The sequence below is a fragment of the Myxocyprinus asiaticus genome, chromosome 19, assembly GCF_019703515.2.
Source record: "Myxocyprinus asiaticus isolate MX2 ecotype Aquarium Trade chromosome 19, UBuf_Myxa_2, whole genome shotgun sequence".
NCBI lineage: Eukaryota > Metazoa > Chordata > Actinopteri > Cypriniformes > Catostomidae > Myxocyprinus > Myxocyprinus asiaticus.
This window is the reverse complement of record NC_059362.1, coordinates 12,700,471-12,718,409: the sequence shown is the minus strand read 5'-3', so window position 1 is coordinate 12,718,409 and position 17,939 is coordinate 12,700,471.

The window sequence follows — 17,939 nt, the reverse complement described above, 5'->3', positions numbered from 1 at the left end:
GGTTTTTATAACATGAAATGCACTTATTGAACAATCAAATCTTTAAATTAATACAAATGTAGTGATAAAGTGAAAGTCAAACTCTGATAAAATGTAGTTTTTAACTGTCTCATAGGACAGTCAATACCTGTGTTTTTTCAGTTTATGTATGTAAAGTAGTGGTTAAGTCATGTAAAATGACAAAATATTTCTTTCTTTAGTCATATATTTTCTTGCAATTATACATTTTTAAATGTATTATTAACAGTATTTTTATGTATTTGACATTGATATATCGCCATAACAAAAGCATTTTTTTTGTAAAATTAAAGATAATGATGCTACCTTTGCCAATAATGAATACTTTATTTTTACGGTTAGTTTTATTAAAATTGTCATTTAAAAGCTGTTAAAAACCGATATTTAATGTCTTCCATTTATACAGATTTTTGTTTAATTTAATTTTTTAATTTTTTTTATAAATCATATTACACATTTCAATAAATAGTTTATTCTTGTAATTTTAATAAAATGTCCCTGTCATTTTGAAATACAGGGAAAACAATGTTAAAAATTGGTATATACTGGTAAAAACTTTTTTTTTTTTTACAGTGTAGAGACTTGTCACATACTGTATCAAACGTTTGTATCCCACTGCATACATATTCATATACAGAAATAGGAAAACATGTTGCTTTCAAGAACATTCTGTGATCTTTCAGCACCATTGACACACTTATTGTTGATTAATTCACTAAAACTGTAATAGTATAAACAGAAGCAAATTTATAAGAGATTAGAGAACCTACAAGAGCAGTCTTTAATCCCATCTAATCCAGTGCTGAACATTCCAGTCATGCTACTTGTATTTAGACATTTATAAATTGTATTTAGTGTATTTAGGTTGACGAACATTTTCTGAAGGTTAAGCACTAACCACTTGATGCCTAAGAAAAACACTTAATTTTTTGTAAGAGTTTCAGGCTCTATTTTGTATCTTATTTGGGGAAAGTGCCTTTTGTCCAATCATTCATCCAAATATTAAATTAGTTTTTAAATATATTTATTTTGAGTTTCTCCGAGTGGCATATGCAGAGCACAGACTGTGGGCAACTAATGCACATCTCCTTCACATCTGGGCCCTGACATGTCTGCATCCCAGCACCAGTTTGACGGAAATTAAACTAGACAGCAGTAAGAGCATCCCCTCAAGAAAGAGACCTGAGAGTGTGTGCACATCTGTGTGAACAATTACCCAGGCCAAAGGCCCTGCTCTGGCTGCTACAAGCTCTGAGACATTTGGACAGAAAGGCGAGTTGTAATGACTGACAGCCCTACCACACCTCCCTTTGTTTAATCTTTAGGTGTGTGTTCAATGGAGGTTAAAACTGCTATGATGAGATATCCAATGTGTGTCAGAGAGAGTGGAGAACTCCCTGCAGCTACTTTTGTTACAATTATTTTTTCATGCTCAGATGGTGCATGTGGCCAGATGCTGCAGTGGTCTCCAGTTGGAAGAGGGAGCACAGAGGGGGAAAACTCTCTACTGCTTCCTGCCAATTTCATTACTTGCAGTTTAAGATTAATCCTGAGCTCAGGATTACTTACATTTAATCTTAAACTTGAGAGCCAAAGAACAACTGCTGCACACCAAATGATAGGTACAACTGATTGTATGCGGCAATGCGTGGCTCCCTAATAGATTAATCAGAGAACAAAAAGGTTTGTAATGAAAGAACTGAAGATTCTATTAATTTATTGGTGCTGATCTCCATAAAAGGTATAAAACAAATTTAAAAGATGGTTATTAATAAACTACATTTACTTGATGAACTTTCTCAGTATTTGCTTAGGTTTCCTGTGTGATTTCTGTGGCATTGCTAGGGTGTTCTTGGTAATTGCTAAGCAGGGTTGGGGAGTAACGGAATACATGTAACGGGATTACGCATTTAAAATACAAAATATTAGTAACTGTATTCCACTACAGTTACAATTTAAATAATTGGTAATTAGAATACAGTTATATTCAAAAAGTATTTTGATTACTGAAGAGATTACTTTGCATTTTATTGTCATTTGTTTCATTTAATATTTAGTCCTTTCAGGGTACGTTTACACGACAACGATATACTAAAAATGGAAAAGTTTTTCCTTTGCGTTTTTGAAAAGTTTCGCGTAAAGAAGACAACGTTGTCAAAATGATCCCCGTTCACACGGATCCGCGAAAATGTCTAAAAGTGCTGTATTATGCATGCCAGGCCAGTAGTTGGCGATGTCACTTTGTAAAGAAACACTACACACCTGCGCACATAACCATTCTTCCACAGAGCGGTGAATACAAACAATGAAGATGGCGTGAGCATCGAGCAATTTTGTCTGGACGGACGATGAGGTTGCTTTATTACTACAATTACTTTGCTGGAGAAGTGTCAATAAACTCAAAATCTTGAGCAGCTCAAACACAGTCCTGTAGTCCGCCATTGTAGTTTTGAAGTACTCGCACGCATGCCTATAGACTGAACTCTCAAGATTATTCAATAAACTCTGCTCATTTTTACCATCACTTCGTCTCCTGCCTTCTTCTGTATTCCCCCTGCTGACTCTTGGGCTGGTAGGAGAGTAAGTTAACATAACAAGCTGTTTATGTTGACTGGTTTTGGATATCAGACCTCTGATATATGGATATGTTCTGATGGAGAGAGAGGTTTGTGAACACTAGATCTGATAATCATTTTCACTGCCTCATGTTTTCATATTCTAAGCATATCATTGAATACTGTACATGGCATCACATCTCTGTCTATAGGCTATATACATAAGTGGTGGGTGAATGAATTGCAGGGTAAAGGTACATCAAATAAAATTAAGTAAATAAATAAATAACATTTAAAATACAAATACAATTTTCCCATCTGAATCCATACATTAATTTCAAGATTTTCAAATATTGCATTTTCTGCCTACTGTACAATGTTCACACTCCATACAAAACACTCCAAATGAATAAATTGTTGATTATTGTTATTTGCACAGACACCAGAATTCATATTGATAATTACACATCTCAAATTGATGCCTATCAATCCATCATTCATTATATAACACGTAATACGCTTGCGCATGACGTCATCGTTTTCACAAATTAGCGTTTTTGTATGTTTACATGGAGACGATAACGGCATCGTTTTCAAAAACTTGCACTTTGAAACCCGTTTTCAAAAGTTTGCGTTTTCAGGCCCCAAAACGCTGTTGTCGTGTAAACGGCCCCTCAGATGGAAAACATTTATCCATATAAATTATGCTATCCAAAGTGCATTTGAACAGCGGTGAAACACTTTCTTGTGATGTGTTACATTCATACAAGCAGACAGAGGAGTAAGTTTGAAGTAAGTTTGGAGCAGAAGAAATAGAAATAAACCTTGTGTAAATGTCAGCTTTACGCTAAGCTAAAATGCTATTTCTAGCCATTTTACATGCATGATCATATTGCTTTATCAAGAAAATTCACGCTGGATCATAATTCCTTTTTTTCTAGTAAGACCTTTGATATTAGAGCAAAAATCGTATTCTTGATAATAATTTTTGTATTGTTTTCCTGTAAAAATATCTAAAAATCCTTAAAACAAGATCAATTAGATTTATCTTGTTTTAGAAACAACACTGCATAAGATATTTAGGTTTTTCAGAGAATGTATTTTTAACATGTGTATTTTGTCTTACTGTACTGGCAGAGTTTTTATAGTCAAAGCAAGTGAAAAAAATCTACTAGTGCTGAAGAAGTAATCCAAAGTATTTAGAATACGTTTCTGACCTTGAGTAATCTAACGGAATACGTTACAAATTACATTATACAGCATGTATTCTGTAATCTGTAGTGGAATACATTTCAAAAGTAACCCTCCAACCCTGTTGCTAAGGCATTACTACTGTACATGGCAGCCTGATCTCATGAAAATTTCTGTGCCTGTGGTGACATTTTTACCAAATTATATTACGTGGTTCATTACATGTATAGTGGCAGTTCCGATGTGAAATGCCCACTATGTGGCACTAAAAGGGGGTAAAGAGTTTTTTTTTCCCAAACTGGTGAGGTTTTTAAGGTTTATGCTCTATCTAGTTTTAACCTCTTCGCACATGAGTTCTTACTGTATTGACTAATCCCCCAGCATGAGTTACTTAATGTACACTGTATATTTAATGTGTTTAATATTTTCCATATTTTTCCAACGCATTCACACATATGAACCCTTGTTTATAAGCACACTAAGCAACGAGGAGAATCAAATGCATTATCATATGAATTATAAAGTCTGAATAATTTTAGCGAACAGGGCTGAGTTTCCCAAAAGCATTATAAGCCCAAGTAGACTGTAGAAACCATTGGTGCCAGTGGTCTCTACGATCTGCTTAGGCTTATGATGCTTTTGGGAAAGAAGGCCCTGGTTTGTTCAGATGACCGAGATTTTTCACTTGTGTTAACAATCCTTTAAACTTTAGTCTACTTACTATAATGCTTTAATGTTCTGCAAAACATGTCCAAAAAAGGAATGTCCTTCCTTTTTCATGAAAGATCCCTTAGGTTCATAATGTCCAACACCTCAAAAAAAAGAAATGCTATTTTTAATATTTACACATTTTAAATTCATAACAAATTTCCATCAACTTGAATTTTGTGATCTTTAACAAAATTAAATTAGTAAAACGTATCTAAGATTTCTTAAATGTTTTTTTTTTTTAAAAGATTACTCAATCAAAACATAAAGATTTGAAATGCATATTGTAAATCTTGAAAATACAAGTATTTGATTTCTTTTGGTTTAAATGTACTACGTTTTGTACTATGTTTATATAATTTAGTTAAATTACAAAATTTATTTTGATTGAATTTTGTTACAAAATTGAAATTCGTATCTTAAAAATAAGCTAAAATATTTTGTGTATTGATGGTATTGTTTGATTGAATTATATGCTATATGTGCGGTCATTTCCATATTAAAAACAACTGGGGACTGGGGAACGGCCTCCGTGGCCGCGAGCACAGGCAGTGACAGGGGAACGGTCTCCGTCGTCGCGAGCAAAGGCAGTGACAGGGGAACGGCCTCCGTCGTCGCGAGCACAGGCAGTGACAGGGGAACGGCCTCCGTCGTCGCGAGCAAAGGCAGTGACAGGGGAACGGCCTCCGTCGTCGCGAGCACAGGCAGTGACAGGGGAACGGCCTCCATCGTCGCGAGCACAGGCAGTGCTCTCCTCTTCTGGGAGCACTGCTGTGGCAACAGCCTCCATGGCTTCAGGTGCTGGCTCATGGACTGTGGCAGGCGTGGCTGCAGACAGCGGCGAGGGATTACTGGCATACCCCACAGTGTAAGAAGAGAATGTGAGCCTCAAGGCATTATCAATGAATTCCATCAGGAAAAGTTCACATCTGCCTCCAGGCAGACAGGATTTCAAAGGCTCATTGAGTCTTAATTTATTTATTAAAAACTCAGAAAAATTAACACAGAAAACTAAAACAAGAAAACAGAACAAACCATTACATCCATGAAGGTTAACAACTGACAAAGAACACAGGAAAACCAAGTGATTAAATACATAAGGAGCAAACAAGGAAACAAGGAACACCTGGGATTAATAATCACAAGAACCAATGAAACAAAGACAATGACAAGAACTACAAAACCCATAATCAACACACAAAACAGGCAGGGAAACAATAAATATACATGGCGACCCCTAGTGGTCACCAGTGTAATCGTGACAAACATAGTTGGAAATACTTACAAAGTCAGAAAATAAACTTGCATATCTAACAAAACATAAATTTTATGACATTCGCTGATTAAATAAACATATTACATACACTTATACAACAGAACAGAGTGAAAAAACATCAATACACGCGTTTGAACAGTGTAAATTGAACTAATGAACTGTCGTTTTAAAAAAAAAATGTTTTAAAATTTTTTTTATAAAAAACAACAATCATGAATAATATGTTTTATTTCTTGTATGATGCCAGCAATACTTTTTTCAGTAATTGATTAGGTGTTCAGGAATTTTACTGTGCTAAGGTGGCAACCATGGTGTGTCACCATGTTGTTTACATCGCTACAGAATAGGGTACATTTCTGTCCATCATAGGGTCCATGTATGTACCATTTTCCACAAAAGAGGTGCAAAATACTGTAATCAAATTATTTGCCTGGTGGGGGATGGGGTGGTTCAAGGCTGCCAAAGCCAAACCCTTCAAGTGCATGAAATTCATTAAATTACAAACTTGTTTAGAAACAATGCCATTTTATCCCATATAAAATAAACAAACTGTTTCTTTAAATAAAAAACTTTGGATCATTTGGACGTTCAGTTTATTCAAAGGAAGAGCACAAACTCTTATGCGCTATACAAACTTTTTAAACAAGAAAAACTGAAGATAATTTCACAGTGTAGGTCATTCAAATTCGTCTAATGGGATTGAGTCACCACGCGTGCTCGGGAATTTTGGGATGTGCACGGACTGACGCTCGCAACATGATGATGAATCTCTGACTGTTGAAGTAGGATCTTCTCCTCAAGTTAAAAGAACCTGGAAGTCACTGAAGAATCACATAAATTCGGAGGTCCGTCTAACTTTAAGTATTGTTATAATTGGTATTTCCCTTGTATTTTGTGTATTTGTCCAATTGTTATGTGTTTGTGGGTAGTAATTTTCGTTGAATTATACAGGCTTGAGAAAGCCAAAATATTGTTTTCCTATTTCAGTGTAGTGGCCCTTAGGCCTCAGGTTTACATTAATTTTCAATAATTCGACGTTCGAGACAATCATTCCGCTTATACCAAAGCTACTACACCTCAAGAAATTTTTTGTCATGTTTTCTTCATTTAAACTCTTTAGTCTGTCGAACTGATTTCTTGCACCATGTATTTAGCATGTAACAGTACATGTGCACTGGTGTGGAAGAAATACGCTCAGTGCTGCTCACCACGCCAGAGAGCTGGTGCTTTGGGCCAGTGTATCAACTATCCAGTTACAGTGATTACAGTTGGAAAGATGCCAGCATTAATTCTGAATGCCCAAAGTATTAAAATTGAACCAACTGATGTCACTTCTTGTTGCTGTTGCTGACGGCACGCTGCACGAGTGTTTGTAGCTTGCTAGCCTGCTTAGCATTGCTTATTCTTATTCTGATATGTTCATCATTTTATCCTTTGCCATTTTACTGTGTGCTTCGGGTTTTTCTGCTTTTCTACTGTTTCATCTGTGTGTATTATACTGCGTGCACCCGTTTCCCTCATTTTCTTCTTTTTCTTTTTTCTGCTTTTTTTCCGCTTGTCTACATCTTGCATCTTTACTGCGTGCATTCGTTTGCTCCACTGTGTTTTACACTGATTATTGCATCAATCTCAAACATCTGCTGATTAGGAACCACATCGATCTCCAATCCTCGCCACTATAGTACAACCTTAACAACAACATCAAAAAGATGCGGTAAGTCGTGGCATCTGCTCATGTTATTTCTTCCTGCATTACATGCCACATGTTTACTATAGCATCTTCTGTCAGCAGTGAGGGATTCACATGTGGCAAATGCCAGGAATTAGTCAGGCTGACGGAGAAGGTTAATGAGCTAGAGACACGCATCCGAATGCTAGTGGAGGTCAGTGAGAAAGAGAAGCTGGTAGATACTGTTTCAGATGTAGAACAGCATACTTTAGTTCCGGCTCTAGAGCCCCCGCAGCAGGGCGTTTGGGTGACGTCTCGGCGGCATACTCGCTCAACAAAGCAACATCACTTTCCCGTTCCTAATAAGGTTTCCAATCAATTCTCCCCACTCAGTGATGCACCCACTAAGAATCATGCTGAAAGAGCCCTAATAATTGGTGATTTTATTATAAGGAACATGGAAATAGAGACTCCAGACACTATTGTTAAATGCATTTTGGGTGCCAGAGCATCTGACATCAGATCAAATTTACAAGTGCTGGCTAATTCTATACGTAGATTTTCTAAAATTGCTATTCATGTCGGCACTAATGATGTCTTGCTTTGCCAGTCGGAGATCACTAGAGATAATGTTAAAGAGGTGTGTGAACTTAAAAAAATTATGTCAGACACTGTAATATTCTTGGGCCCCCTCCCTGCTCGTCGTGGTGATGAGGTTTATAGTAGATTAGGGTCACTGAATGGCTGGATGTCTGAGTGATGTCCGGAGAATAGCATAGGATTTATAGACAATTGGAAGAGTTTTTGGGGTAGACCTGACCTGCTAAAGAGAGACGGACTCCATCCCTCCAGGGAATGTGCCACTCTCCTCTCTAGTAATTTGGCTCATAGTCTTAATAATGATAGTATTTGACTTACTGGGGCCCAGGCCAGTCTTCTCTAGTACTCTTGATAGTGTCACCCCCTTTGATTAAAGAAAATTAAAGAAAAAAGCCTCACACCATGGTACAATGATTACACTCATGCTCTCAAGAGATGTATTTCGCGGTGCATGGAAGGATAGTCTCTGTAGCTACAGACAGGCACTAAAAGCTGCCAGGTCAGCATATTTTAGCAAACTCATGGAAAATAACCACAAAAATCCTAAGTGTTTATTCAGTACTGTGACTAAATTGGTTAGGAATAAAGCATTGACTGAACCAGATATTCCATCGCAGCACAACAGTAATGACTTCATGAATTTCTTTACTGATAAAATTAAAATAATCAGAAATAAAATTGGAACTATGCAATCAACTGTCACAGCACCTCAGAAAACAGTGTCTTATAATTTTCCTCATGAGCAACTTCAATCCTTCTCTGTCATAGAGCTAACAAAACATATAAAAAAATCAAAAGCCACAACATGTATGTTAGATCCAATACCAACTAAGCTCTTAAAAGGGGTATTCTCAGTATTTTCAGAACCTCTTCTTAATATTATTAACTCCTCGCTACCCTTAGGACATGTCTCAACAAACTTTGAAACGGCAGTTATCAAACCGCTTATTAAGAAGCCACAGCTTGATCCTAGAGAATTGGCTAATTACAGACCAATTTTAAATCTACCATTTATGTCTAAAATACTAGAAAAGGTAGTGTCCTCCCAACTATGTTCATTTGTACAGAGAAATGGAATATATGAACAATTTCAGTCAGAATTTAGGCCCCATCACAGTACAGAGACTGCACTTATCAGAGTTACAAATGACTTGCTCTTATCATCTGATCTGCATTTCTCTTCTAGTGCTTTTAGATCTTAGTGCTGCCTTCGACACGATAGATTACGACATTCTCTTGAAAAGGCTGGAGAATTATGTTGGCTTTAGTGGACTTGCATTAGCATGGTTTAGGTCCTATTTATCAGACCACTACCACTTTTTATGTGTAAATGAGGAATTGTCAAATCAAACAAAGTAAAGTATGGAGTGTCACAGGGATCAGTTTTAGGACTTTTGCTTTTCTCCTTATACATGCTTCCCCTGGGAGATATTATCAGGAATCATGGAATAAGTTGCCACTGTTATGCCGACAATACCCAACTTTATATTTTTTTCTAAACCCAATTAGCAGAGTGTATCAATGAAATCAAAGATTGGATGGCAAGAAATTTTCTTCTACTCGATTCGACAAAACAGTGGTACTAATGATTGGACCAAAAACCTCTAAAAATAAGCTGCTAAAATATAATTTGACTCTCGTTGGATGTACTGTTACGTCGTCTTCTTCTGCAAAGAATTAGGTGTTATATTTGATACCAATCTGTCCTTTGAAAATCAAATTTCCAATATTTGTAGAACAGCATTCTTCCACATGAGAAATATTGCTAAATTACGACACATGCTCTCTGTTGCTGATGCCGAAAAATTAATTCCTACGTTCATGACCTCAAGGCTAGATTATTGTAATCTATTACTGGGATGATGTCCAGCAAGTTCAATAAATAAACTTCAATTGGTTCAAAATGCAGCTGCCAGAGTGCTGACTAGAACCAAGAAAAATTATCATATTAGCCCAGTTTAATCGTCGTTACATTGGCTACCTTTTAAATTTTGTATTCATTTTAAAATTCTGTTAACTACATACAAAGTTTTGAATGGTCTAGCTTCACAGTAATTAAGTGACCTTCTGACACGCTATATTCCATCACGTTCATGATGATCACAAAATTCTGGCTTGTTAATAATTACAAGAATATCAAAATCTACAAAAGGAGGTAGATCCTTTTCATATTTGGCTCCTAAACTATGGAATAGTCTCCCTAACACTGTTCGGGATGCAGACACACTCACTCAGTTTAAGTCTAGACTAAAGACTCATCTATTTAGCCAGGCATACACCTGTCACATTTATGTGTTTTGTTCTTGTTTTCATGTCTTTTAATTTAAAGTTTAGTTCCTGTTCCTGTTCAGGTCATGTGGTTTCATGTCATGTGATTTCCTGTTTCCTCATGTGTTCCTGGTAATGTGATATCCTGTTCCCCTTCATGTTCATGTGTCTTGTTTTCATTGGTTCATTGTCTTATTATTAGTTCAGTCTTGTGATTGGTTGTCTTGTTTACTTGTTACTCATGTCTGTGTATTTAAGCCCTCATGTTTGCCATTGTCGCTTGTCAGGTATTGTGAATGTAACTTTGTTGGATTGTTCATGTCATGTCATGTCATGTCAACTTTAGCCAAGTCAAGTCAAGTTAAAGTCAAGTTCATGTTTTTGTATTTTTTTCACGTTGGTAGTTACGGTTTTTGGATTTCACGATTGATAATAAACTGCATTATTCATAAACTGCGTCTTCATCATCTTTGTCATTGCCAGTGACAATGTTACAGAATACCTGACCCACAAAAATGAACCAGCAATCCAGCTTCTTCATTTTCACCAGGGGAATCGATCCCTGGAAATTCATGTGGAGAACTTCTGTGCTCTGGCCTGCTGGTCATCCTAGTGGCACCCCACAGGCCCACCCAGACTTGGGTCATGGACCTCACACTTCTCGTGAAAGCCCCTCCCTTGCGAATTCCCCTGAGGAGGGTTATCCTCTCTCAGGGACAGGGCACCATCTTGCACCCGTGACCAGACCTCTGGAATGTTCATGTCTGGCCCTTGGACGGGACATGGAAGAACTAAGTGGCCCACCACCCGTGGTGGTAGACACGATCACTCAGGCTAGGGCTCCCTCTATGAGGTGCCTATATGCCTTGCAGTGGTGTCTGTTCGCTAAGTGGTGTTCTTCCCGACACGAAGACCCCAAGAGATGTGCAGTTGGGTCGGTGCTTTCCTTCCTGCAGGAAAGGCTGGTGGGGTGGCTGTCCCCCCCACCTTGAGGGTGTACGTGGCCGCTATGGCAGCGCACCACAATGCAGTTGACGGTAAGTATTTAGGGAAGCACAACCTGATCATCAGGTTCCTTAGTGGCACGAGGAGGTTGAATCCTCCCAGACCGCGCCTCATTCCCTCATGGGATCTATCTGTGGTCCTACAGGGCCTACGGGGAGCATCGTTTGAGCCCCTGGAGTCAGTTGAGCTAAAGGCGGTCTCTTTAAAGACTGCCCTCCTGACTGTGCCCACATCCATCAAGAGGGCAGGGGACCTGCAGGTGTTCTCTGTCAGCGACACTTGGAGTTCGGTCTGGAATTCTCTCACGTGGTCCTGAGACCCCGACCGGGCTATGTGTCCAAGGTTCCCACGACCCTGTTTAGGGATCAGGTGGTGAACCTGCAAGCGCTGCCCCAGGAGGAGGCAGACCCAGCCTTGTGGTTGCAGTATCCAGTGTGTACTTTACGCATCTATTTGGATCGCATGCAGAGCTTTAGATGCTCTGAGCAGCTCTTTGTCTGCTTTGGAGGACAGTGGAAAGGGAGCGCTGTCTCCAAACAGAGGAACACCCACTGGGTTATTGACACCATCGCTTTGGTATATCACACCCAGGACGTTCCGCCCCCCTTGGGGCTACGAGCACACTCTTCTAAGAGTGTGGCAGCCTCCTGGGCTCTGACCAATGGCACCTCTTTAGCAGACATCTGCAGAGCAGCGGGCTGGGAAACACCCAACACCTTTGCGAGGTACCACAATCTCCGGGTTGAGCTGGTTTCGTCCCGTGTGTTGTCAGGTACGAACAGGTAAGTTTGCGGGACAACTGGCCAGGTGTACCGATTGCGCATAGCGCCTTCCCCCTCCTGGAGGAGGAGATGTGCACTTTTACCCCCCAGCCATGTTCACGAAGTCGTGGACCCTGGATGTCCTTCTTACTTAGCCCTTTGGCAGGCGAGTTGGCGGAGAAACTCTATGCCGGCCCAGCATGTGTGGTAATAGGCCCTGTGCTGGGGTAGGTGCTCCACATGCGCTGGTTGCCTGTATGTAACCCCGTGTGATGTATCTTCTGCAAGACGGTTTCCTTGTTGGTAAACCCGCATCTTCCTTGGGCAGAGTTCCCTCCACCACCGGACGCCATGTTGTAGAGTTCCTCACCTCTGGGTAGGACCTACCACGGGGACTTCTCCACGTGTAACACTGCCGACAAGCTCGTTAAGACCACGTGATGTATTTCCACACAATTACCTCCCCTTCGGGTAGGGTGTGGTCTCCACAGTGTCTTCCCCTTGGGAAGGGACACCTCCCTGATGCGGACACTTATGACCCCTAGCTGAACAAGATGTCCATTCTTTTTTGCGGAGAAAAAAGAGAAGAGGCCACGGCTGGGGCAGCCTGTCCCCATTTTTTGGGCAGTCGACTTGTCCATGAGGTGCAGGGGACTGTACGATGCTCGTAAGGGCGTTGGAGGAGGTTATGTGATGGCTGGGTGTGCTGGCTACGAGGTACACAATGGTCTACCCGTCTCGCTCCACCAGTTCACGTAACACAGTTCAGCGAGTTGTGGTGTTTTGTATAGGGACCCCTAGTGTCACTACATCGACACAACCTCGCGTGAGTGACAGATAGGGAACATCCTGGTTACTTTGGTAACCTCCGTTCCCTGATGGAGGGAACAAGACGTTGTGTCCCTCCTGCCACAACACTGAACTACCCGCTGAAATGGCCAGGACCTTATCTTGGCTCCTCAGCACAAAACTTGAATGAGTGGTTGCAAGCCAGCTCCTTTTATACCCGTATGTCCGGGGGAGTGGCATGCAAATTCCACTCGCCAATACCCATTGGCCTTTTTTCAAAGATCAGAGGTGTTTGGGGTGTCACTACATCGACACAACGTCTCATTCCCTCCATCAGGTAACGGAGGTTACAAAAGTAACCAGGATGTTTTGGGTGAGTATTAAAGTTAAAATGAAATGTGTAGTAATATTTTTAAAGTCAAATGACTAAAAAAAATTATATGTATCCTACTGTATTTGATGACAAATTGTGATTCTGAGATGTTTAAAGTGTTAATTCTATGAAATTATGAACAAAAATGTGAGAAATTATTGAATGTTTCATGTTATTAAATAAAAGTGATTTAAACATCAAGCTGGCAGTTTTTAATATGCTTCATTGAGGACAAATTTGCCATTCATAAGGTACAAAGTGCTTGTCACTGGGGCAGTACCCTTAAAAGGCCAAATATGCACATTTTCCAAGGATACATTATAGTACCATATCACTGAAGTCCAAGTTAGTCACCAAGGGTACATATTTGCCTGTTAAAAGGTACAAGCTGTAAGGGTACGGAAATGTACACACATTTAAGGGTACACGGATGTACCTTTGAGGCAACTACCCCAGTGACAAGCCATTGTACCCCTAAAGGTACAAATTTTTTACTTTTTTTATGACAGCGTACACTGCATGGGGTTCTATGTAATTTAACTTTCACACAAATCATGAGTAAAACGGCAGACTATCAGTTCATAAACATTTACTTTTTGTCCTGTTCCTTACACAATGCTATCTTATGACATCAGAATATTTTTATTATAGTGCATGATCTGTAAGGTGATACATTTTAACATTTGCATTACATAACCATATACATTTACAAGCTTGTCCATGTGCAATTAATCTTCCTTTCATAGGCAAGATCATTGAAAAGGTTGTTTTCAATCAGCTGAACACATTCTTAAACTCAAATAGCTACTTGGACAGTTTCCAGTCTGGTTTCCAAATGCATCAAAGCACAGAAACGGCTCTCATAATGATACTTTAAGATATTCGCTAAATACCGATTTAGGCAAAAAATCAATGCTGGTATTACAGGATCTCAATGCTGCATTTGACACTGTTGACCACAACATTCTCCTAGCTAGATTGGAAAACTGGGTAGGGCTCTCTGGGACGGTCCTCAGCTGGTTTTGGTCATATCTAGAAGGGAGGGGTTACTATGTGAACAAAGGCAACTATGAATCTGAGAAAACTATAAAACTTTTTAACATTTTGGGTTGTTTCTCAGAAAAGCCTATTGTACGCCTTTAGAAGACTTGGAATATGATGCATAAGTCACATGGACTACATCTATGATAATTTTGGGTCTTTTTAGACTTTAAAACGAGTCACTGTCAAGTGCAATTGTATTGAAAAGATGACCAGGACATTTATTTAGCCCCAAAGTTTTTTGTTCTGTTTAAGAAAAAAATAAAATAAAAGTCATGCAGGTTTGGAACAACATGGTGAGTGAACAAAATTGTAATTTTGGGGTAAACTATTTACCACACCACTGTAAAATAGTAGAGCCTCAAATAATACATAGCGGAAGAGTGATAGGATGTTCTGTCACAATGTGGTGAGGAAGAACATGTACCAATCCATGTTTTATATTTCTCTTTAACATTTACATTTATGTCTCCAAGGGTTTTGCTGGATATGAAGATGAATGATTAGTTGCAGAGTTAATTCTCTCATGTGGTTCTTCAGAACCTTCTGCAAAATGTGGGTTGTAAATTGATTTTAGACACAAAAAGGTTATGTTCATGGTGTGTAGTAATGCCCACACAAGACATAGCTGCTGTATGTTTCTGTTTATTTGTTGGAGGACACAGAGAGAAAGAAAGAAAGAAAGAAAGAGAGAGAGAGAGAGAGAGAGAGAGAGAGAGAGAGAGAGAGAGAGAGAGTAGAGAGAGATTGGTTCTGATTCTCAATTCTGCACTATTATTCAGAATTACAGACCCTCTCTCTGCCTACTCTCATCTGCTCTTTCAGCTCCCTCTGCCCTGCTAGTTCTCTCTTCCACAGCTCCCTCCCTCTCTTTCCCTCCTGACACCATGACTATGCAGGTCTAGTCACTTCATCACACACACACACACACACACAAATGCTCACCAAAGACCGTATATAAGTGAGATTCTCATCTCTGCCACTCTTGCTCAAAACGGTGCCACAGCAGGCTGTGGAACGGAAAATGTAGGCAAAAGATGATGTGCAGCAAGCACGACAGAAATAACAAGAGGAAAAGGAAAGGAGGAAGGTCCGCAAATGTTTTTTTTTTTTTTTTTTCAAACATCTTAAATCCACCTGGTTACATTTAAAAAATGCATTCTTACAAATAAAGGTTCCAAAAAGGTTTCACAGCTCAACTGCAAAAGAAAACCTGTTTAAATTCCATGGTTCTTTAGGAAATCATCTACATTCCCAGTTAAAATTTTGGACACACCAACTCATTCTTTATTATTTTCCACATTTTAAAATGGTATTACTTTACACGAATGTTCCATTGGTTAAAGGTTTATAAATGGGTTCATTAATGACTAAGTCATTTACAAATGCATTATACGGTTGATATACAGTTATACTTTTCAAACAGTAAACTTAAACTTACATGTTATCAATGCTTAATACACACAGTTTTTCATTATTATATTAATCAAAAATATAAAATTATTTAATTCATGATTTACTGTCACAATGCAGAAAAAAAGATATATATATATATATATATATATATATATATATATATATATATATATATTATTTGCCTATTATTTTCAGAACTGTTTAAATAATGTTTTAAATATAATATAATATAATATAATATAATATATATATATATATATATATATATATATATATATTATTTCATAAAACATTTTACCACCCTCCGCACCTCCTCTGACATGCTCTAGCGCCCCCCTGGGGAGGCGTGCACCTCACTTTGAAAACCCCTGACCTAGACAATGCAACAGCAACCATAGTGCACCAAAACACCCACCACACATCAGCACACATCAGTGGACAGGAGACAGACTGGTGTAGCCAACCTGTGTATATGGGGATGATTATGAGGCCATGATTGATAGAGGCCAATGGACAAATTGGACCAGGACACCTCCTGGGATTTCAGGTCACCAGAGAGGGTCAGGACCTTGGTTTAACATCTCAGCCAAAGGACATTGCATTTTTTACAGTATAGTGTCCCCAACACTATACTGGGATATTCGCACATGCACTGATTACTGGGTGAGCACCCTTTGCTGGCCTCATTAATAACTCTTCCAGCAGCAACCTTAGTATTCCTCAGGAGGTTCCCCATCCAGGTATAGGGACCAGACTCAACCCTGCTTAGCTTCAGTGGTAAACCAGGCAATATCTTTAGGGTGATCTTGAGCTTCTTCCCACGAAAAACTTTTCTAAGAGTGTATTTTATTCCACTTATTTCTAAAAAGAAGCCTCTATAGTCACATTGTCAGTACACATAAAAGTAGTCTCTACACCCCCCACCTCCAGCATGAGCAGTTTGTTGTACGGAGTTCTTGCTTAAGTGCTCCCAATCAAGACGACTGTGTGCTTGCCCTGTCAACATTAAAGGTAAAAAAACTTGAAAAGAAGCATTTAAAAAAGCACAGCTAATTGCGAATGCACCAATGGGGGAGCAATCTTCTCTAGTGGTCTGTGCACACTGTGATCCCTTAGGCGCACATTCAGTTCCAGGAACTAGTTGATAAATGCGCTGAAATAACACTGTGCTATGACTACTTCATTGTCTATAAATCATTGTCATTAAAGGAGGGGGTACATGCACATACTTACACCGTTAATGCTTAATAAGTCAAAAAGGTCATGCAAACACCTTTAGCAGCTTTCTTTCATTTAAGGTCATAAATGGTTTAACACAAATGCAGCTTTTGCCCATTACCCCAATTTTGTGTTGCATGTAAACACCTTTACCTGCATTCGTGCCGGCTTATCCTGTGTGTGCAAGTATTGTTCACATGCCAGTTTAAGATTTGACATCAAAAGCAGAGAGTAACCTGATGATTTAAAAATGTCTAAAAAGAGTTGTTGATGTATTTTAAATAGAGTTGTCAGTTATAAACGAAAGTGCAGACTGTCTTGATTCCATGTGAAAAATGTTTACCTGGGTGGTGCAAATATTCTGTGCTGTCTGTGTCAAAACTCCATAAAATGAAGCAAGCAAGACCTGTCAAAATACAAACACAACTACCATATTCTGTACATATAATGTTTAAAGGGTCTATTATTGATTTATTAATAAGATTGCGCTGGCTCATGTAAATCATACTCACAGGACGAGTAAACATGTAAGCAGCCACAATTGTGACCGGTGGGAAAACAGAGCCTCATTTTTGAATAGGTAACTCATTGAGACACATCATAAAATTGCAGATTTTGAAGTACTGTTAAAATAAATGAAACAAAGTAAAATTAAAAAGAAATATGCATTTTATAATTTCATTTTTCCCCTACAATTTCGTGTTATTAAATAAAGAAAGAAAGAATTGATGTTACTTTTTTTGTTTGCAATTTTCTATTGAGTCCCATTGAACGACTGTGCAAAATTTGACTTTTTAGTTTCCCACCAGTTGCAACAAAGAGCATTTAGTATGTTTCATTGGGCTATCCAAGGACTAAAATACGTTTACCCACTTAACTGGGAATAATTTGGTATTAAATGTATGAATGTTGCATTTTTACCGGGGAATTGCCCAGTGCAAATTGTATTGCAGATTTTGAGCTATTTTTGTGCCATTACAAATAAACTGTGCTATCAGAAGATGCAATACATTTTATTTAAATTCCGTCCAAAGAATTTGATTGCATTAGT